The sequence below is a fragment of the Streptopelia decaocto genome, assembly GCF_964273445.1.
Source record: "Streptopelia decaocto genome assembly, chromosome: 2".
In the NCBI taxonomy this organism is placed as follows: domain Eukaryota; kingdom Metazoa; phylum Chordata; class Aves; order Columbiformes; family Columbidae; genus Streptopelia; species Streptopelia decaocto.
Window position 1 is genome coordinate 13,204,087 of NC_138655.1, and position 23,327 is coordinate 13,227,413.

Genomic DNA, 23,327 nt, shown 5'->3' on the forward strand with positions numbered 1-23,327 from the left:
CGGGGTTTTGGGATGCGTTCTGACACCCGTCTCTCCCCTAGATCAGGATGTGCAGCACTGGAGATCAGCACCGGCTTCAATAAACCACGTAATGGAGGCAGTTCTGGATCTCTGTCAGGGCTCAGAGTATCTGCAACCCTGAACACTAGCTGGTAGGTCCTTGTGCTTTATTTCTGAGCTGCTTGGACTTTCTGGTAGGTTAAAGCGTTAATGGAAGGATGGAGAAGTTTACTTTGTACAAACTGCCATGTGAAGGCTGAGATGTCTCTTGGTCTACAAGCTTGCCAAATAAAGAGGTCGGTCAGAACTGAAACTTATCCTTAATGCTAATGTGGCAAAGTCCATATTTATAACATATTTATCCATATTTATCACGGAGCAGTTGAAGTGAAAACCTGTATTGTATAATACAACTTGGACAAAAGAGGGATATCTGGAGAGGCTGTGTTGTACTGTGGAGGGCAGATCTGGTACTGAATACATATGGTAAAGGTGATTTCAACAAGCAGTCAGTTCTATAAATAGTTTTGGTTTCACTGTGACCAGCCAAGAAGATGGGAGGCTGCTGCTAGTCACTGATATATTTAAGAAACAAAGAATATATGAATTAGCTATAAATTACTGCTATCTCATCTTGAAAAACGAAATAATTCCTTTTTTGCTAAGAAAAACTTTTATCAAGGCTGGTGCTGGAACGAATTAATGATTTCCGTTCCCAAAGCGGTTTGTGTTTGCTCACTTATTTAATGCACTTGAGCACTTCCACAATGAAGTGCTCTTGCTCTCAGTTCTTGGTTTATGAATGGATAGTGGACACACCTGTGTCAGGTTGTTCCAGGCTGGGTGTCCTGGGAGATACCTACAAGTATTTTGGGATCTGTTGTTCTTCCTGGTACTCACAGGGGGTTGGCTGAACATGTGAAGTGCACTGCACAGGTGCAGGGCTTGGGAAGCTTCTAGTTCAATGGCGGTAGCTAAGCAATGAAAAAATAGGTATATAGCAACCAGAAAATATGGGGGGAAGATACTGTGCCAAACTGGGTCCCTGGTTTTGTGTTTTTTCTCTGGCTGTCAACTGATATTTCTTTTTCTCTTAGTAGCACTTTTTTGGCAAAAGGATAAAACATTTATTGAAGGCTAGTAAGAGTTCACTAACCGGTATTGAACGCAAACATTGGTCTCCAGTTTTTAGCCGCTTTCAGGAACAGGAGAGGAGGTGCCATCCAACAGATAAAATAAGATTCCCTACTGTGGAAGAATTCTAGAAATCTGTCATAATTAATCTATGTACCAGGAAATACTTTTCCTCAGGGTATGCAAGGTACGCAAATTGGTTACAGAAAAAGAAGTGGTTTTATACTGTCTGTAAGTACACACCCCCGATCTTTTTCCTGATTGGTTAGATGGGTTGCTATGCTGTCCTCGCACAGCAAAGCACATCCCCCTCCCCATGAGCACACAACAGCTTTCCCGCCAAAACTCGCAACATCAGAATGTGACAAACTATGGCGGTTTAACATCTGCATAAATCAGTAAATCATTAACCACTAACATATTCCTGGTTTGATTAGCAAATTTACTTTAGTTATGCAATTTATTACAACCCCCCCTTTCTTTTTATCCTTTAATTTGCTGATCAAACCGTGTTATAGCTTAGAGTGCTGCATTTAAGAGACTATCATATTCACCTTTTTCCACATACTGTTGTCTCATTACCATGAGTTGTGTATTGATTCTATTTTTAGTAAAGATTAAGAACTTATTGAGAATACATGGTCCAAAACTCAAAACTAATATTAATATTATCAAAGGCCCTAACAGAGTGGAAATCAAGGTCATTAGCCAGGGTGATTGATTAAACCAGGATTCGAACCATCCTTGCTGAGCTGCTCTCTCTCGCTTCCTTTGTGCCAATCCTTCTCTCACTTTGGCTAAGGAGTCTCGTACGACTCCTGTGTGGTCAGCATAAAAACAACATTCTTCTCCTAGAGCTGCACATACCCCTCCTTTCTGCAGAAATAATAAGTCTAACCCTCTTCGATTTTGTAAGACTACCTCAGAGAGGGAAGTTAAGGGTTTCTCAAGATAAGAAATAGATTTTTCAATCCTTTCTAAGTCTTCATCTACAGCTGCTCAGAGAGAGGTAAAACCTTATTGTTGGATGAGATCCCCTTTGCAGCCCCAGTTACTCCCAAGCCCATTAATGTGCCTGTGGTAATAGCTGTTGTAGGTTCTCTCTTCTGGATCTTATGATTTTCAGTACTCCAACGCATATACGTACTTTCCTCAGAATGATAAAGTATTCGTGGGACCACTAAAACTTGAATACAAAATTCAGTATTGCTATTAACCACTCTCAGTAATACACATGGGGTTAATCCTGTTCTGGAACATATCCACAATCCACCTGTTTCTGGTAGTACCCATTTATGTGAAGCTATCATTGTTGTGTCTATTCTGTAACTACAAAGCTTTTTTCTTGTAGGTGGCACTTTTCCTAGGCATGTCCCCCGTGCCCTTACGTGTTGAAGAGTGATTCCCACCTTCTTTTGTTCCCACCTACAGTAGTTTCTTGAATTAGATAGTTTATATGTACCACTTAGGGCTATTCCTTCATAAAATGGAGGTTTAACATCATGACACAACCAGCAGGACTTGGTCATGTTGAGGTCAGTATTATTCAAGGTGGTGTATGCTGCCTGCATTAGTTTGAACCGAGGAGTCTTCTCCTCATCTATATTAGAGTTCTCAGTCGGGGCTAAGATTTCCTTAAGGACAGATACAACTGTACCATTTTCTTCACTTTTCCTCTCTTTATCTTTTCTTGTGACTATATTTGGCCCTACAGCTTGTGGCTGTGTGGTAATTACTTGTTTACTAATTCGTATTAATCCCCCTCTGTCCGTTTCCGGTTCCCAAATCTAACTCCCCAGGTTCTTCCCATTAGCCATCCTTGATATTCTAGTTGTAAAACTGCGAGTATTAAATATTTACAATTACTGAACCCTACCCTTCCTCCTATTGAATCATGTCGAGGAGAGTTACATCCTGAAGGTCCCCAGGTTGTGGCTAGAAACTTATCCTTTACTGCAGGTCCCCAGGCGGATGCAATAGTTTCACAACTCCAATAGGCACAATGATTAGGATAGTTACAATAACTTTTTCCTGGATTAGAGACAGGACAAAAATAGTTTCTGGTTTACACAGGGTTGTATAGGTACTAATTGACAAAGAGGAACAAAAACACTAGGAGATCCTGTGGTTGTATTTCGCTTAATTACAATTTGATCTTCCCGTCTTTGAAGGATCCATTCATAAGGTTGATGTGGATTATTAAGATTATTTCCACATATCGCATGTATTCTTATAAGAAGAATTAAGCCAATTTTTAACATTTGATGGCCCAGTATTGCTGTCGAGCTACAGGACAATCTTTATTATGGCCAGGTTTCACACTTTGGAAGCTCTTGGAAAATGGATGTATAATCCCACTGAGCATCTGTAGTAAACTCAACATTGAATTCCACCTGATTAACATGCCCCACTGTTTTACCCTCCTGCCTCCTTCGCCTGCTGGGTTGCTGCCAGCAGCGAGGTGGTCCATCTTCTTGGCAGCAAGGATATTCTTCAGGAGCCACAGGTAGGAACTTTCGTTTGTCGTATCTCTTAATTAGAAATTCCCACGCTTTAGCTTTTATCGGGGATAGATTACAAGGAATCTTGACCACCCTCTGACACACTGTTTGGAGGGGTTGACCACGACTTTGTAGTTCTCCTCTGACTCCTTTTTCAAAGAGCTCCCCAAAAACCCTTTGAATCCCAATAATCTTGGCCCTCAAAGTCTAGTTTAAGTTGTCCTAGCTTGCCAGCAATACAGCCAGTAGTTCAAGTTATTTTAAGTTCCTCTCGCATACATTTGCGACACAACCTTCGAGAAATGTTATTGTAACAGCAATGGTTATAACACTTTTCTTTACAATACATATACAGAAGGAAAACAATGACAATCACTTTATCTTGGTATGTTGCATATGTCTGTTTGATATTCCCCATTCTAAAGTTTTCTTATGATTCCCTCAGGGTGATTCGCCCACCGGATCGTTTCTCTTTATTTTCACTCGAAGTTCTCCTGGTTCAGATGTGACAGTCCATCTAGCGGAAGTGGATTCTACTGGTCCTTTGACCCGAGATGCGTGAGTCCAGCCTCGCTCTGCTGTGCGAATCGCAGTATCTGTAGTGAGAACAACAAAAAGGCCCTTCCCAACGGCGGACCAGTGAGCTCTCTCCAAGTTTTTCTTAATACTTGATCCTCTGGCTGGAAGTCACATGCCTCAGCCTCTATCTTGTGTAATTTCCTGCAGATGTTAATAAGCAGCATATTAAGCATCGATCTCTTACATTAAATTTAGATCTGAATCAACGTATGCCCGAAACAACACTGTCCTGGTGTTGTGAACCCCCACCCCCTGCCCCGTTTTGGGCTGAAGCGGGGGGGGAAGCAATGGAAGGAACTGGCCCGAGTCTCATGTGGCCACGAACTGACCAATAGGGGTATTCCATCCCATTCACGATTTCCTGCCTATACAAGCAGAGCACGTGGACTGGCTTGCTCTCTTTTCTTTTTTTTTTCATCGGCTGCTCGGCGCATCGGTTCATTTTCTTCGGACTGCTTTCCTTCATTCTGCTGTTCCTGCAAGCTGAGGTCTCGTGCTGTTTCCGGTTCAACTGTGGGATCCTGCTGGACTTCAGGACTGGTTTTACAATATTTGTTTCTGTGTTATTTTTCTCTGTGTTCGTTTTTCTAGTCTTAGTAAACGTTTTCAAGTTTCCCAATTCTCTTTTCCTTTACTTTTCTCTTTTCCTGTCCTCCCCAAATCCTAGTGAGAAGGAGGGGGAAGGAGAGAGGCGAGGGGGCCTGAAAGGGGAACGGGGGAAAAGGGTGAAGGGAAACCACCTGCCACAGTTTTGATTGTCTCCCCATGATCAAACCACGACAGATAATTGGTGGAGAATGCAGGCATATTCGGGACTTTTAGTATTTTTATTTTTAGTATTTTGGCACTTACAAGGGCAGGGTCGGACCCGCGTGCTCCTGCACCCTGCCGTTTCTGTGCCGCGATCAGCCCTTGCCTCGACGGCCACGTGACGGGCTCAGCGTTGCGCAGCGCGGCCCGAGGTGTAATAAGTGATGGTCAAAATTGTTATTGTTGAACAAATCGAGTAGGATTCAATTATAGTATGCATATTGTTGTAAGCAGTAACTGTGCTTGTGCAAGTTTGATTATGTTTTGTAGAACTTTGTAGTAGTAGTTAAGCCAACGCCTGGATGAAACAATAGAGCGCCCGGATGGTGCAACAGATAACAGAGCGCCCGGCAGCGCGTGGACACTGTCGACTAGCCAACCAGGAGCTAACTCGTTAGGGTGTCCCGGCGCGTGAACGAGCGTATAACATATATAAGCACATACGAAAAGTTGAGTGTGTGCCCGTTGGCGGAACCGAGTTCCCCCGGTCACCCAGCGCTGTTTTGCCTAATTACCGCTTGCTTTAAATTCGCTTGCTTAATAAAATTAATTGATTAGCTCAAAAACTCGTCTTCATTTATAACAAATTTTGGTGCCGTGACTCGGATTAAGGATTTCTGGGAGGGACTCCTAAACTTCAGGGAGGCGCCCTGTCCCGTTTTCAGATGGCCCTGGAGTGGACGAAGGATCACCCTGAAACCTTAACCTCCGAACCCTAAATTTAGGTAATTAGGCAAAAGAATTGAACCCCGTAAAACTTTGTGCACGAAGAACCGGACGAAGACCCCAGGGAGGGTGTGGCAGAATGCAACCCCCCTCTCTCCCCCAGTTTGGAAGGAGTAGGCACATCTCCCTCTTTCTCTGCTACTTGAGGCTAACGGCTTCTTTTGTGTGGCCCAGAGCACACTAGCCAGGCCCATTAGGAGAAGGGAGTGCCGAGCCGCTGGGCACCCACAGGCAGTGTGGGGGATGTTTTTGAGGCTTCAGGGGCACCCACAGTCAGTGTGGGGGCTGCAGAGAAGCTTCTAGATTGCCTCCAGTCAGGTCTGATCAGATAAAAAACGGGATTCTCGTTGGTGACTCCGCCCATTGTCACGGGTCCCTTGGAGCACGAGCTTGGCCACTGCCGCTGGGAGCCACGGGACCACCCCCCGGCTCCCCGGGACTGAGACTCCGCTTGCCTCGCTGCCACGTGTGTAAGTAAAACGTCTCGCAGGATTGCGAGTATATTCATACTTTTCGTGCATATTTGCACATATATTTTCCGTGCACATTTGCACGTGTACTTCAAATTATTTCCTCGCACAATCGCGAGTGTATTTTCCTCCCGTGCTTCCACATAAGCACGTGTAGGATTCCGTGCACACTAGCACGTGTAAGTAAATTATTTCCTCGCACAATTGCGAGTGTATTATAAATTTACCCTCGCGGAATCGCGAGTGTACACTTCCCGTACTCACTACGAGTGCGTGCATCTCTTTTAAAAAAATAATCCTGCACCGTGTTTGGCAAGTGTGTGCTTCTCCGGGACCCAGGGACGGCTCCGGCATTGTCTTGGTGCAGCCACGTGCATGCACGCTGTGGACCGCTGTTGTATTAGTTGCTGCCCCTTCAAATTATTTCCTCAACTGATATCCGAACCTGTATTTAAGTCATTTGTGGAGTGCTAAAACCCTGTTTCTCACTGGTTTAATAAAAGTTGTTGTGGACTCTGTTGTCCCTTAAATTAACCTCGGGGTGCCTCCGTGTAATATTTCGTGACAGAGGGTAAGTATAGAAAGCGATTCCGTTCGGTTGGGGTGGGTTTCCTGGAGTGTGCTTGAACGAGACGCCCCCGCCTTGGAAGCGAAGCGAGTGTGGACCCTGCCGTAAGGCAGGGCGGGACTCTCTAGTAGTGCGGTTCTCATTGCCTGCGAGGGCGTGAGCCACGAACGAGGGGTGCGTGTGTGTGTGTGAAAGAAGGCACTCCAGAAGATGGGACAGAGGAAGAGCAAGCCTTCTGATCCCATGGGGAAGGGACCCAAGGAGAGGTTACCAGATATTCCCTGAGATTCCCCATTGGGCCTTATGCTCAAAAATTGGGAAGGTGCATCTTGCACGAGAAACAAGAGTAAAGAGAAAATGGTATATTATTGTATGTATGTCTGGGGTAACCAGCAGATCAGACCAGATCATTTGTTTTGGCCAATATTTGGGTCATTTGAGGATTGGATTTGTCAGGCCCTAAATATTTATGTAAATGACAAGGAACCCTTTAATCCTGATGAAAGTGAGTATGTGCGTTGTTGGCTACCTTCTGCCACTCGCGCTGGTATTTTCGCTTTAAGTGAAAAGAAATCTGGCCGCAGAAAGAGAGTTCCTGAGGAACCTCCACTCCCTCCCCCTCCTTATAATCCCCTGCCAGTAGTAGGCCCAGGACCCCCCTCTCCTCCAATGCCTTCGGCCCCTGAGGAAGAGGAGACCGACTCCTCAGGGCCAACGGGAGATACTCGGAGAATCACAAGGAGTCAAGCTAGGCAGCAGATTACATCAGAACTAGGACAACAGGCACCCTCAGAGACGGGGTTATATCCGTTGCGAGAAATAGCGATGGGAGGTCCACAACCCGGGGTAGGGTTTGTGTCGGTTCCTCTAAATTCGGGGGATGTGAGAGAATTTAAGAAGGAAATGGGAAGTTTACTAGAGGACCCCCTAGGAGTGTCGGAAAGGGTAGATCAGTTTTTGGGGCCCAATTTATATACTTGGGATGAGTTACAAGCAATTCTAGTGATATTATTCACCGCAGAAGAGCGGGAAATGATCAGGAGGGCGGGAATGTCTGGGACCAGCAACACCAGCAAGGGCCGGGTGCTGATACCAAATGGCCCCAGCAGCGCCCTAATTGGAATAATCAAAACCCGGAACACAGGGGCCATATGGGAGATCTCCGCACTATAATCGTACAAGGGATTAAGGAATCGGTCCCTCGAGGGCAGAACATAAATAAAGCCTTTAATGAACAACAAAAGAAAGATGAGACTCCCACAGAATGGTTAGAAAGATTAAGAAAGAGCTTGCAGCTTTACTCCGGGATAGACCCTGCGATGCCGGTCGGGCAAGCTCTTTTAAAAACTCAGTTTGTGGCAAAGTCATGGCCGGATATTAGAAAGAAGTTAGAAAAGTTGGAAGATTGGCAAGAGAAAGTGTTGGATCAAAAATAGCGTGGTCAGCAGGACAAGGGCAGTGATCCTTCCCCTGTACTCTGCATTGGTGAGGCCACACCTGGAGTATTGTGTTCAGTTCTGGGCCCCTCAGTTCAGGAAAGACATTGAAGTGCTGGAGCGAGTCCAGAGAAGAGCAACACGACTGGCGAAGGGACTTGAACATAAGACCTATGGGGAGAGGCTGAGGGAGCTGGGGTTGTTTAGTCTAGAGAAGAGGAGGCTTAGAGGTGACCTCATCACTCTCTATAACTACCTGAAGGGAAGTTCTAGCCAGGTGGGGATTGGTCTCTTCTCCAGGCAGTCAGCAATAGGACAAGGGGGCATGGGCTTCAACTCTGCCAGGGGAAATTTAGGCTGGATATTAGAAAGAAATTCTTTACAGAGAGAGTGGTCAGACATTGGAATGGCTGCCCAGGGAGGTGGTGGACTCGCCGTCCCTGGAGGTTTTTAAACTCAGATTGGACATGGCACTTAGTGCCACGATCTAATAAACGGACTAGAGTTGGACCAAGGGTTGGACTCGATGATCTCTGAGGTCTTTTCCAACCCCGTCGATTCTGTGATTCTGTGATTCTGTGAGTTGCTAAGGGAAGCGCAGAAGGTTTATGTGAGGAGGGAGGAAGAGACCCAGAGGAGACAAGCTAAAATTTTAGTAGCGGCAGTCCGAGAAGGACAGAGGACGGCTCCACAAAAGGGAGGGCCACCACGCATAGGTGGGAACGGGCCACCTCAGGGAAGCCAAGTCGGACCGAAGGATTTGAGAGAAATAGAATGTTTTTACTGCCAGAGGAAGGGACATATGCGTAGGAATTGTAGGAAACGTATACAGGATGAAAAGATGTATCACGCGGAGTAGGGGTGTCAGGGGCTCTATCTGCTGGGGACTTCTAAAACAACAGAGCCCTTGATAAAATTGAAGTCCCCAGCGTCAGGAAATAGAATTCCTGGTGGATTCGGGGGCAGAAAGATCTACTGTCCAAACTGTGCCCCGGGGATGCACCCCCTCGTCGGAGAAAATACAAGTAATAGGAGCAAAAGGAGAACCCTTTTCTGTACCTGTAGTCAAAGGAGTAGAAATAGAATCCCCATCCCGGATAGGGGTAGGGTCCTTTTTATTAGTATCTGAAGCCGAATATAACCTATTAGGAAGGGATTTAATCGTCGAATTGGGAATTAGTTTGGAGGTAAAAGATCGAGAATTGAAAGTAAAACTGTACGCTTTAACAACCGAAGACGAAGCTAAGATCAATCCTGAAGTATGGTACACTCCAGAGTTGGTTGGAAAATTAGATATTCCACCGATTACAGTGACAATAACGGATCCGGAAGTACCGATACGTGTTAAACAATACCCTATATCACAGGATGGGAGACGCGGGCTGCAACCTGTAATTGATCGATTATTACAACAGGGACTGCTAGAACCATGCATGTCGCCCCATAATACCCCCATATTACCCGTGAAGAAATCAGATGGGTCCTATCGTTTAGTGCAAGACCTCCGTGAAGTAAATAAAAGGACGGTAACTAGGTTCTCAGTAGTGCCCAACCCTTACAACCTAATGAGCCAGCTGTCCCCAGAATTGTCCTGGTATAGTGTCACTGACCTAAAGGATGCCTTCTGGGCCTGCCCTTTGAGGGAAGAGTGTCGTGACCATTTTGCCTTTGAGTGGGAGAACCCTGATACTCATCGGAAACAACAACTTAGATGGACGGTTCTTCCACAGGGATTTACTGAATCACCAAACCTCTTTGGACAGGCCCGGGAACAAGCCTTGGAAGATTCTGAACTGGAACCTGGGGTAGTTTTAGTACAATACATAGATGACCTATTAATAGCTGGAAAAAGCCAAGATAGTGTGCGAAGCACCAGCATTAAGTTATTAAATTTCTTGAGCCTAAAGGGTTTAAAGGTATCAAAATCTAAACTGCAATTTACTGAGGAAGAAGTAAAATATCTAGGGCACTGGCTGAGTAAAGGGACTAAGAGACTAGATCCAGAGCGAGTAAACGCTATTTTGTCCCTCCAGCCTCCCAAGAATAAAAGGCAAGTGCGACAACTTTTAGGTCTTTTCGGCTACTGTAGACAGTGGATTGAAAATTACAGCAACAAGGTTAAGTTCTTATATCAGAAGCTAGTGGGGGAAGGTCTGATGAAATGGAGTACAGAGGATGACGAGCAATTAGAAAACTTAAAAACTGATTTAGTAAATGCCCCAGTACTGAGTCTGGTGGATACCCGGAGGCCTTTCTATCTATTTGTTAACACGGAGGGTGGAACGGCCTTCGGGGTCCTAACGCAAGAATGGGCAGGTAGAAAGAAACCCATGGGGTATTATTCCAAGTTATTAGATCCAGTCAGTCGCGGTTGGCCTACCTGTTTACAGGCCATAGTGGCTACTGCCCTCCTAGTCGAAGAAGCTGGGAAAATAACTATGGGAGGAGAGTTAAAAGTGTACACCCCTCATAATATACGAGGGTGTCCTGGTTTTGTTAAAAACAAGTTTCTCTTTCAGTGAATTTTGCCTGTCAGCTAAAGCCTTCATATTAACTGCATTTTCCTGGAGAACCAGACACATGTTTTGGTAAACCTAGCAATGGAATGCAAACTTATTGATAAGCATGGATGGACATCTTGTGAGAGGGGCGACGAGAAACAAGTGACTAAGAAACTGACCAACTGTGTATAACATTCCATTCACGTGAATACTTCATATAAAAGTGGGAGATCACGAGGATCTCGCCCCTTTTGCCTTTTCCCTTCTCCTTATGGCCGACATTAGGAGAGGACCTTGCTACTCATCCCTGTGAACTGAGGCCTAGTGACAGACTGAATCCAGCTCCAGTTGGCTGCAGAGTCTAATCCAGGACTTTGGGTGCCGGCTCTGCAGTTGCTGAGGCTTTCAAGACTGGTTTTGTATATTTTGTATTATTTTCTCTATTCTTATTAGTAGCATTAGTAAAACATCTTTAATTTTTCCAACTCTCTTCTCTCTGTCCTTCTCTCCCTCCCGATCACCTGTCCTGAGTGGGAAGGGGGGAGAGGGAAGGGAAAAAGGGGGAAGTGGGGGGGGAGAGGAGGTTAACAATACATCTGCCAGGGTTTTATTGTCACCCCGCAATCTTAACCCTCGACAGAGGGGTATTACATCAGAAAGCTGTGGGTTGTCTGAATTTAGAGTTGATAAGTTAAGTTTCTGTATTTAGAGTTAATAAGATAGTTTGCTGTATGTTTGCTGTGTTAATAAGGTTAAGTGTTGTAATAGTTGCGAAGTGCTGCGTGCTCGGACAAGACTTAGAAACAAGGAGCTTATGGTTAATGGTGGTGCCTGCGCCCTGGAATAAGGAGCAGCCTGTGACTGCGAGATAGCCGTCTTGTCGTCATGCGAACACCGCCTGACCAACGATCCCGCCCTAGCTAGCCTAGTGTCTGTTAAAGTGATTAGCCAATCAACATAAAGCACGTGTGCCTTGAACTATATAAATGTATGTTTGCCGAGCAATAAAGGGGACATTTTGGTTTGCATCAAACTGCGTCTCCGTCTCTCAATCGCGGCAAATTGGTGACCCCGACGTGATCGTCAGCGACGAAATCGCCGAGGATTGAATAACCACCTACCTGGTGGCATGTCGCGAGTCCCGCAGAACGTGGAATGAGCTGCTGAAAGGAAGCAGGATAAGCCGGCCGGCCAATCAATCCCTCCGTCTGGAACGAGAGGTGAGCTGCGGGAAACTAAAAGATGGGGAGTCAAGTGTCCTCCCCTGAGAGAGAAGTTTATGAACTAATGAAAGCTCTGCTTAAAAAGCAGGGGAGAAAAACTCTTTCAGGACAAGATCTTAAGTTAATCCTTAAACGGGTGCAGGTTAAGATCCCCACGGTAACTGCCTCTTCTATTTTTACGCGTGAACTTTGGGACGATGTGGGGGTAAAGCTATGGGACGCAGGCACCTCAGGAAATGAGGAAGCGCAGCGTATGCTCCCCGGATGGAGAAAAATTTTTGAAACCATAAAGGCACAAGAGCAAAATCAGCGAGGCTCCGAGGAGAGAGCTCAGTCACCTCCTCCCTACCCCCCTAATATCGCTGGTGGGGCAGGTCCCTCTGCGCTGCCGCCATCTTGTGCCGCCACCCCCGCTCCGCAGGGCAAAGCCCCGGCGGGCCCGGCCCCTTCAGCAGCCGCGGTGGCGGTTGCTCCGCGCCCGCATGGCCGCGACCCGCCGCCATCTTGTGCTGCCGCCGCCGCCTCGCCGCCATTAGCTTGTGTCGCGGGCTATCCCCCGGAGGGTGATCCCTTTGAACCGGGTCCGATTAGCCCTGAAAAAGAACCTGATCTTTTTCCCCCTGATCCTCATGAAGTTTGGGGAGAGATAAAGCGCCAAGCATTGAAGGAGGGGGAACTGGACATAGCAAGAACCATAGTTGCCCCTGTGATATACCAGGGACGGGGGGCTCAGGCTCAGTGGGAACCCCTTCTTTCTCAGTTATCAAGGAACTGCGTCGTACAGTTACCAAACATGGGTTGTCTTCTCCTTATTTTGCAAGCCTTTTATCTTCTGTATTCGATACATATGTCATGACCCCACATGATTTAAAATCTCTCGTGCGGTTGTTATTAACCCCAACACAATATACAATGTGGGAGTCTCAATGGAAAACGGGATTGCAGACAATTTTGTTGGGTTATGCAGGCCATGCGAACGCTGCTCTAGTTGGGTTAACTATGGAACACCTTACAGGAACTGGGCAGCATTCTGATCCGGCTGGCCAAGCTAGGGATATCCCCCGGGAGGCTTTAGAAGCAATCCGGGAGGAAGCAAAGAAGGCCCTACTGAGAGTTCCTGACTCTAGTAAACCCCAAAAAGCATTTGTTAGCATTACCCAAGAATCTCGCGAGCCGTATATGCAGTTTATAGATAGATTAAAACAAGCCCTAGAACGTCAAATAGATAATGCGGACGCTCGGGAGATTTTGCTTCTTAAATTAGCTGTGGAAAATGCTAATGCCGATTGTAAAAAGCTTTTGAAGTCTCTTCCAAATCAAAACCCCACTTTAATCGAGATGGTAGAAGCCTGCAACAGAATTGGCACTATGGAGCATAAATATGAACCCATGGCTGCTGCTTTTGCGGCCATGCGCGGACCAACAAATACCACTCCGCAGTCTCGGAACTGCTATGGGTGCGGAAAACCAGGGCACCTTAAAAAAGATTGCTTTAGTGCCAATGCTGGGAAACGACCCCAAACACCTGGGGTTTGCCCCAAGTGTCAAAAAGGGCGTCATTATGCTAACCAATGCCGATCTAAATATGATTCCCAGGGACGCCCAATACAGGGAAACTGGTCGCAGAGCGCGGGATCGCGGCGCGCGCAGACACAAGTTCCGCGGCCTGCGCCCCCGCGGATGCAGGGGGAAGCCGTAGTGTTTCCTGCCTCAGCCCAGCAACAGCAGGGAGTGCCGGCCTGGACCTGGCAACCGCCCACGCAATAACTCTACTCGATTCTTCTGTCCATTTATTACCCACCAACGTTGCTGGTCTTTTACCTCCCCGAACACAGGCACTATTATTAGGAAGGTCGTCCACCACTCTGTCAGGACTTTTTGTATTGCCCGGAGTAATCGATCCTGACAGTAATTCAGAAATCAAAATTATGGCCTGGACCCCGTTTCCTCCTTGTACTGTCCCAAAGGGCAGTCGTATTGCGCAGCTGATAATGATTCCTAAGGAAGATTGCACCCCAGTTTTCGACCAGTCGCTTCAACTGAGGCAGGGAGATTTTGGATCTACGGGAGAGCAAGCCCCTTTGCAAAGATACCAGTGGGTTGTGCTACCGCGGGGAATGAAAAATAGCCCTACAATATGCCAATGGTATGTAGCCAAAATACTTAGTCCTGTCAGAACTGTGGTACCTGCTGCATTGTTATATCATTACATGGATGACATTCTAGTGGCAGCACAACACCATGAGGTCATGGAGGAAGCTGTAGCCCTTGTCGTGGCTGCTGTAAAATCAGCAGACCTCTGTATTGCACCAGAAAACATTCAAAAAATACCACCTTGGAAATACTTAGGATGGCGTATAAGAGCTCAGACTATTGCTCCGCAACCTGTACAAATTCAGGCGAATGTAAAAACTCTACATGATGTACAAAAACTGCTAGGGACAATCAATTGGGTCAGACCATTGTTAGGAATCACTAATGCGGATCTTCGTCCCTTATTCGAAATGCTTAAAGGAAGCTCGGACTTAAACGCTCCGCGAAGTCTCGGTCCTGAAGCCGTAGCTTCCTTGCATAAAGCTGCAGCAGCGATTACCTCCAGACAAGCGCATCGATGGGAACCAGAATTGCCTTTTCAATTAATCATCCTTAACCCTGCTCGACAGCCTCATGCACTTATTTTCCAATGGGACTATCAGAAAACGGACCCTTTACTGATTATTGAGTGGATTTTTTTGCCTAACCAAGCCACAAAGACGATTTCTACCCTGCATGAGATGTTTGCATCTTTAATCATCAGGGCCCGACAGCGATTACTTACCCTGGCGGGCACGGACTTTACCCTTATATGTATGCCAGTAACAAGTGTTTACCTGCAATGGTTACAACAACAATCAGATGCACTAGGCATAGCTCTAACTGGCTATGCAGGCCAACTCACTTCCCATCCGCCTTCTCACAAACTGTTAAATGTTGATTTTCACCTTTTACCTATTCCAAAGCGGAGTGACCGGCCTTTACAAGCCCTCACTGCATTCACGGACGGGTCTGGCAAATCCCACAAGTCTGTCGTCCTTTGGTGGGATGACCATCGGGAACAGTGGAACTCAGAGGTAGAGACTGTACAGGCTTCTCCTCAAATAGTAGAATTGTCTGCAGTTGTTCGAGTGTTTCGAAAATGGTCTGTTCCTCTCAACATAATCACTGATTCTGCTTATGTTGCAGGAATTGTTAGCCAAGCAGAAGCTTCTGTGCTACGAGATGTTTCTCATACGGCACTGTTTAATCTGTTACAAGAACTCATTTTCCTGTTAAATTCCCGTCTTCACCCTTATTTTATAATGCACGTTCGATCTCATACTTCCTTACCCGGTTTTATTGCAGAAGGGAACCGACAGGCTGACTTGCTTACGCTACCGGTGCAGGTGTTACCAGATCGATTGGCGCAAGCTAGACTCAGCCACTCCTTTTTTCATCAAAACGCTGCAGGCCTTAAGCGTCAATTTGACCTCACTATACAACAAGCCCATAATATCATCGTGGTGTGTCCTGATTGTCAGAGGCACTCTTTCCCTTCTATAGCAGGAGGAGTCAACCCCAGAGGGCTACAGAGCCTTCAACTCTGGCAAACAGATGTCACTCATTTTGCTGAATTTGGTCGTTTAAGGTTTGTTCATTGCTCTGTTGATACATTTTCGGGAATGTTATTTGCCTCCTGTCATACAGGAGAAAAAGCACGCGATGTGCAAAAACATCTAATGTGCGCTTTTGCCACTTTAGGGGTACCCTCGCAAATTAAAACTGACAATGGTCCCGCATATGTATCTAAAACCTTAACAACCTTTTTTGCCTTTTGGGGTATATTACATGTTACAGGTATCCCTCACTCTCCTACGGGACAAGCTCTGATAGAACGTTCCCACCAAACCTTAAAACGCCTGTTATTAAAACAAAAAGGGGGAATAGGAGCCGCTACGCCAGAGGAGCGAATACAGAAAGCCTTGTATGTTTTTAACTTTTTGAACTGTTCCCTATTAGACAGTAATCCTCCAGTAGTTCGCCATTTTAGCACAAACACCCTTTTTGAACCCAAGATTAAGCCGCCAGTATTGATCCGGGACCCCGAAACAGGTAAGATAATGGGACCCTATCCCCTTGTCACATGGGGAAGAGGCTATGCTTGTGTTTCCACAGAAAGAGGCCCCCGCTGGATTCCGGCTAAAAACGTGAGACCTTTCCGAGAGACACTACAGCAGCCTCCTGAAGACATTTCTGGTCTTGATCCTGCGACTGATATAGAAGACACTACTGAATGAACTCTGTTCCAGAGGTTACGAAAATGGGCAAAAGAATAGTTGTTTTAATTGTGATTATCGCTACTTAGCTTCTTGGGGTATTTCTGGATGGATGAAAGATTTGCTTAAGCAAGGAGTTTCTATTCTTTTAATGATTTGTACATTATTAATAGTAATCCCGTGTGTGTTGCAATGCTTGCAAAAATCAATAACTGCTTCAATGAACAAAATTTTCCTTGTGCAGCAAGGAGCGGACCAAAATCAGAAAGGGATCACGAAAGCCCCCAGTACGGAGGTGTTCGTGAAACAGGATGTCCTCGAGTTGGTCGGTCGCTGACCTTGGGAAGAACCAGTTAATTAAAACAAAAAGGGGGAGATGTGGGTTGTCTGAATTTAGAGTTGATAAGTTAGTTTTCTGTATTTAGAGTTGATAAGTTAGTTTGCTGTATGTTTACTGTGTTAATAAGGTTAAGTGTTGCAATAGCTGCGAAACATAGCGCGCTCGGACAAGTCTTAGAAACAAGGAACTTATGGTCAATGGCAGCGCCTGCGCCCTGGAACAAGGAACAGCCTGTGGCTACGGGATGGCCGTCTTGTTGTCATGTGAACACTGCCTGACCAACGATCCCGCCCTAGCTAGCCTAGTGTCTGTTAAAGTGATTAGCCAATCAACATAAAGCACGTGTGCCTTGAACTATATAAATGTATGCTCGCCGAGCAATAAAGCGGACATTTTGGTTTGCATCAAACTGCGTCTCCGTCTCTCAATCGCGGCAGTGGAAACACAGTCCTACCATCTGCCATGGACTGATCCAAGCCACGCTAGAAGAACGTAAAGCTCCAGAACATCTGCAGTATATCGACAACGTTATCATATGGGGCAACACCGAGAGGGAAGTCTTTGAAAAGGGTGAGAGAATAATTAATATTCTGTTGGATGCTGGTTTTGCCATAAAACCTAGTAAGGTCAAGGGCCCTGCTCAAGAGATCCAGTTTTTAGGCATAAAATGGCAAGATGGTCGGCGGCAGCTCCCGATGGAGGTGATCAATAAGACTTCAGCCATGTCTCCACCTGCTAATAAGAAGGAGACACAGACTTTCTTGGGAGTTGTAGGTTTCTGGAGGATGCATACAGCCAGATTGTGAGCCCTCTCTATCGGGTGACTCATCAGAAAAACCAATTTGAGTGGGGACCTGAACAACGCCAAGCTTTTGAGCAGATTAAGCGTGAGATAACTCATGCAGTGGCCCTTGGACCAATGCGGACTGGACCAGATGTTAAGAATGTGCTTTACACCGCAGCCGGAGATAATGGCCCTACCTGGAGCCTCTGGCAAAAGGCACCAGGAAAAACCCGAGGTCGACCCTTAGGTTTTTGGAGTCGAGGATACAAAGGGCCTGAGGCCAATTATACTCCAACTGAAAAGGAAATACTTGCAGCTTCTGAGGGAGTCCACGCTGCTTCAGAAGGGTCTGGTACTGAAGCACAGCTCCTGCTGGCACCTTCGACTGCCGGTGCTAGGCTGGATGTTTAAAGGAAAGGTCTCCTCCACGCATCACGCAACTGATGCTACGTGGAGTAAATGGATTGCGTTGATCACGCAACGTGCTCAAATTGGGAGTCCCAATCGCCCAGGGATTTTGGAAGTAATCACCGACTGGCCAGAAGGTAAAGACTTTGGGATGTCCCCTGAGGAAGAAGTAACGCGTGCTGAAGAAGCACCCCATACAATACCCTTTCAGAGACCGAAAAGCGATATGCCCTCTTCACGGATGGATCCTGCCGCCTTATAGCTAAACATCGAAGGTGGAAAGCTGCTGTGTGGAGTCCCACATGACAAGTCACTGAAGCCAATCCAGTCAGTTTGCCGAAGTGAAAGCCATCCAGCTGGCACTGGACATAGCTGAAAGATGGCCAGTACTGTACCTCTATACTGATTCATGGATGGTGGCAAACGCCTTGTGGGGGTGGCTGCAGCAATGGAAGTAAAACAGCTGGCAACGCAGGGGCAAACCCATTTGGGCTGCCACACTGTGGCAAGACATTGCTGCTTGCCTAGAAAAGCTGTCTGTGAGAGTTCGCCATGTAGATGCTCATGTCCCTAAAAGTCGAGCCACCAAGGAACATCGTAACAACCAGCAAGCAGACCGAGCTGCTAAGACTGACGTTGCTGATGTAGATTTGGGTCACGCCTGGCTCAGGCAAAGGCAAGCCTATTCGTGGGATTGTTTTTGCCCAGGGACCGGGCAGCACCTGGTGGGGGATGTTTAGAGATGGAGAGGTCCAGTGTGTACCACAAGGGGATTTGATTTTGGGTGAAAATAGTCAAGACTAAATTGCATGATGTAATTTTTGTACCTTGCTGTTGGTCGTTCTTTAGTGCAAGCTCTGCCTGGGGAAATACTCGCTGCAAGGCTTGTAAAATTCTTGCTAGGGTGTTTTCAAGCAGCGGCTTTGAAATAGGTGATAGCGCTCGCCCAGGTGAAGCCACAGCCCTCTGTGAAGCTGGAACAGTCTTCTGCACAGCCGTAACAAAATCTTGTGCTGTTATTTTAATACAAGCGATATCTAACAGCAGTTTCGCTCTACTTTTGTATATCTGAGGATAGCGGCGGCGCAAAGCACAGAGGGCAGCTTCAGCGCACAAGGATTTAATGTCAGCACCACAGTATCCTAATAAACAAAACAAGAATCAAATGTTATGTCAGTCTCAGGCAACACAGAAGTCAAGGCCAAGGTTTCCAAAGTGCAACGCTGAAAGACTTTGTATGCAGCCAAAAAGAAACAGGTTAAGAGAGAACTTCAAGAGTTACTGCACTGCAGAGAAATTCTGTGATGTGGCTCACAGCCTGATATCCTGCACTTAGGAAGCAGCCTCCTAATCAAAACCTTGCTCCTGAGGAAGACGCCCAAACTCCAGTCAGTGTTCTGAGAGACAGAAAGAAAGTTAAAAGAAAAGAAGCATCTAACTTGTTGTTTGTTTTTCCCAAGGCGTGCCAGCTGCCTCACTGCCTCGCACTGCGACAAGGCACAGGGGCTCAGGTACTGCCTGGTACAAGCTCAGATTCCTCAGGACCCGGTCACAAGCAGTAAACTCACTTTGTTTTCAAACTTACCAACACATTTTTCGGCTAGCTCTTCCAGAAACGCCTCCAATGGCTTCGGGGTCCAGTCTCATGTGTGAATCTGGAAAATCTCTTTTCTAGCCTGGAAACAAAAGGGTTGCCTTTTAATTTGTCCTAAGTTTTCTCTTAAAAAAAAAAAAAAACAAACCAACACAAAATCTAAAAACTCCCACATTTATACAAATATGTTTCTTATCTGCTAAACTTCTAATTGCTTTAAAGTTCATTTAATATACTCTCTGCTTTTTCAAGCAGGAAATTCAATAATTCTCAATTTGTTACTTTGAACTCTTCCTGGGGGCCTGCAGTGAAATAAAACACATTGATAGCTTCCATAAACAGTAAGTTTCCGCAAGTATGAGACCTAAGGATCCTGAGGAAAAAAATGTAGTGAAAAACTTATCTGCAAACCAAGAAAATTCTCTCCAATTTAGCACAATTTTATGGTGATATTGTCGTTAGTTCATCAGACTTGCTTTTTTGCCAGTTCATTTAAGGAAAACAGTCCTAGCACTATGTTTCAAATTGCTACAATTACTACAAAGAACAATGACTCAAACTACTGTCAGTGGTCCAGAAAATGTCAAATGTTGCCTCTCTCCATCTCTGATCTTAGCAAGACTGTAACTTAAGTATTTCCTGGTACATAGATTAATTATGGCAGATTTCTAGAATTCTTCCACAATAGGGAATCTTATTTTATCTGTTGGATGGCACCTCCTCTCCTGTTCCTGAAAGCGGGTAAAAACTGGAGACCAATGTTTGCGTTCTATACCCGTTAGTGAACTTTTACTAGCCTTCAATAAATGTTTTATCCTTTTGCCAAAAAAGTGCTACTAAGAGAAAAAGAAATATCAGTTGACAGCCAGAGAAAAAACACAAAACCAGGGACCCAGTTTGGCACAGTATCTCCCCCCACTTGGTTGCTATATACCTAGTTTTTCATTGCTTAGCTACCGCCATTGAACTAGAAGCTTCCCAAGCCCTGCACCTGTGCAGTGCACTTCACATGTTCAGCCAACCCCCTGTGAGTACCAGGAAGAACAACAGATCCCAAAATACTTGTAGGTATCTCCCAGGACACCCAGCCTGGAACAACCTGACACAGGTGTGTCCACTATCCATTCATAAACCAAGAACTGAGAGCAAGAGCACTTCATTGTGGAAGTGCTCAAGTGCATTAAATAAGTGAGCAAACACAAACCGCTTTGGGAACGGAAATCATTAATTCGTTCCAGCACCAGCCTTGATAAAAGTTTTTCTTAGCAAAAAAGGAATTATTTCTTTCGTTTTTCAAGATGAGATAGCTGTAATTTATAGCTAATTCATATATTCTTTGTTTCTTAAATATATCAGTGACTAGCAGCAGCCTCCCATCTTCTTGGCTGGTCACAGTGAAACCAAAACTATTTATAGAACTGACTGCTTGTTGAAATCACCTTTACCATATGTATTCAGTACCAGATCTGCCCTCCACAGTACAACACAGCCTCTCCAGATATCCCTCTTTTGTCCAAGTTGTATTATACAATACAGGTTTTCACTTCAACTGCTCCGTGATAAATATGGATAAATATGTTATAAATATGGACTTTGCCACATTAGCATTAAGGATAAGTTTCAGTTCTGACCGACCTCTTTATTTGGCAAGCTTGTAGACCAAGAGACATCTCAGCCTTCACATGGCAGTTTGTACAAAGTAAACTTCTCCATCCTTCCATTAACTCTTTAACCTACCAGAAAGTCCAAGCAGCTCAGAAATAAAGCACAAGGACCTACCAGCTAGTGTTCAGGGTTGCAGATACTCTGAGCCCTGTCAGAGATCCAGAACTGCCTCCATTACGTGGTTTATTGAAGCCGGTGCTGATCTCCAGTGCTGCACATCCTGATCTAGGGGAGAGACGGGTGTCAGAACGCATCCCAAAACCCCGACACCCCCGAAGCGGGAGCCAGGCACCTTCCCCAACTCTGCCCGCACATCCACCGCGCTGCTCCGCGCTCGCCCCCGCTCCACAACGCCACGGGATGCGAGACGGCTCTGGAGCCACAACTTCATGGCTCGCTGGTACCGTCAGTCTGTCAGTCAGTCAGTCTGTCTGTCAGTCTTTATGTCTGTCAGTCAGTCAGTCAGTCAGTCTGTCTGTCTGTCTGTCAGCCAGCGGGGTGCGCGCAGCCCGGTGACACCGGCTGGGAACTCGCTCGCTCCTCCGGGCGCACCGGGACTGAACTTATCGACTCTCGGACTGGCGAGTCAGACGGAATTTCCTCCGCCACGCACAAGCTGCGGCTCCAGCGCTGGCCCGGGGCGGAGGAGCGATGAGCGGGCAGAGGGGATGCTCCTCGGGCTGGAAGCGGTTGGACCGGGCAGCACGCAGCGCAACCAAGTTACGCCCCGGCGCTCCCCCCGCCCCGGCTCCCCCGGCAGCCCGGAGCCCGCCGCCCTCAGGCGATGCCCGCGCCGCGGGGACAGCGCCGGCCGCTCGTCCGCCGCCGCCAGACAATAGGGAGGCGGGCGGGGCGCGGCCGGCCCACCGCGCCCACCCCCGCCGGGCCCGGCTCGGCCCTCCCGCCGCCGCCGGCCGGGAGCCGCCCTTGCCCCGGGGAGGCGCGGAGCGGCGAGCTCGCTGGCGCTGCCCGGTCCCCGCCGGAAGAGCACCTGGCCCGTTCCCCGGAGGGAAGCGGGGGCACGCCTCCCGGGGGCTCGCCCGCCCGCCTCCCGGCGCCGAGAGCCCCCTGGTCCGCCCGCGGTAGCGGCGGTGGGAGACGCGAGCCCCTACCTGCCGGCGCCGCTCCGCCTCGCCCTCTCAGCCCGCGCCGCCCGCCTGCCCGCCCGCCCGCCTGCGCTCACCGCCGCGCCGCCATCTTGCGTTTCACAAACTACTGCACTTCTTTTGGGGCGGGGGGGCGGCGGGTGAGCCGGGAACTCCCAAGGCCGCCGGCCGCCCGGGCCCTCGCCTCGCCGCCGCCCGCAGCGCCCACTCGCATCCTCCCGGCGCCTCGCTGCCCCGGGGCGGGTGCGCGGGGAGCCCGGGCAGCGGCGGCCGGTGCCTCAGCCTCCCTGGCAGGGAGCGGGGGCGGAGCCGCTCCGCCACCGCCCCGCCCGTCAGGCGGCGGACACCAGCCGGAGGCCGGCCCGACCCCGCCGAGGCAGCGGCCGCCCGCGGGGGGCTGCCCGGGAGCCGCAGCCCCGGAGCCACCGGCGCGCTGCCGCGGGAGGGACGGGGTCGGCAGGCCGGGGGTCCCGGCTGCCAGAGGCGCCCGCACAGCCCGCGCCCCCGCCCGCAAACTTGGGCTCCGCGCCGGACCCGCCCGCCCCGCTCCCGGGCGGGTTTGGGGACAGCGGCGTCTCCAGCCCCGCCAAGTTCCCTCCCCGGGAAGGGCTCTGTCCGAGCTCTCAGCCGCCCGGAGCTGTAGCTGAGGGAGGACATCGCCGCCGGGGCCAGAGCCCCAAACCAGGGGCCAGTGGGCACAAAACGGACGTCTCTGAGGAAAAAAACCCACACCACTCCTTTTTTTTTTTTAGTTAAAGAACTTGGAGAAGGGGACCTCTTCCTTTAGTAACATACCTAGATATTTTAGTCAAGATTTGGCTTGAACTCCAGCTGCATGCTTCCCCAAAACCTCGCGTTTCTACATACTATTTCTTTCATCACTGTTTGCCATTTTGGTTCAGACACTGAAATACGATTGTTGTCCGGAGAAAGAAAAATAAAGATGTGGCTTGTGGGAACCATATACAGTTGGTCAGGAAAAATCAAAAGTTACACAGTCATAAACATAATTCAAAGCGTGTAGGTGCAGTGTCCTGTCAAGACCAGTGACAGGAAGAAGTCTGATCAAAGCTTTGAGGGGAAAAGTTTTGCCCCCAGGAATGTTTCTGGTTCGTCATTTCCACACTGTCACCCTGGGTCAGTTTTTCAGTCATTTTGGGGAACACAGTCAGCAAACCACCCCATAGTCC

The 23,327-nt window shown here is 47.7% G+C and overlaps 1 protein-coding gene and 1 long non-coding RNA gene across 6 annotated transcripts in view; one reads left to right on the forward strand and one right to left on the reverse strand.

Annotated features, from left to right (window-relative positions):
• Positions 1 to 23,327, forward strand: part of ZHX1 (zinc fingers and homeoboxes 1) — a 71,229-nt gene that overhangs the window by 3,621 nt on the left and 44,281 nt on the right. The window lies entirely within an intron of this gene.
• LOC309436975 lies at positions 3,141 to 22,849 on the reverse strand. 5 transcript variants are annotated; one of them, XR_014183444.1, is made up of 5 exons: positions 22,215 to 22,849; positions 21,146 to 21,256; positions 19,358 to 19,448; positions 18,600 to 19,169; positions 3,141 to 4,915 (listed from the first exon to the last, which is right to left on the reverse strand). It is a non-coding gene; the product is annotated as an uncharacterized lncRNA (long non-coding RNA). The 5 variants fall into 5 exon arrangements; XR_014183445.1 differs by having other exon boundaries at positions 22,144 to 22,847; XR_014183446.1 differs by lacking the exon at positions 18,600 to 19,169 and adding an exon at positions 11,847 to 11,989 and having other exon boundaries at positions 22,144 to 22,844.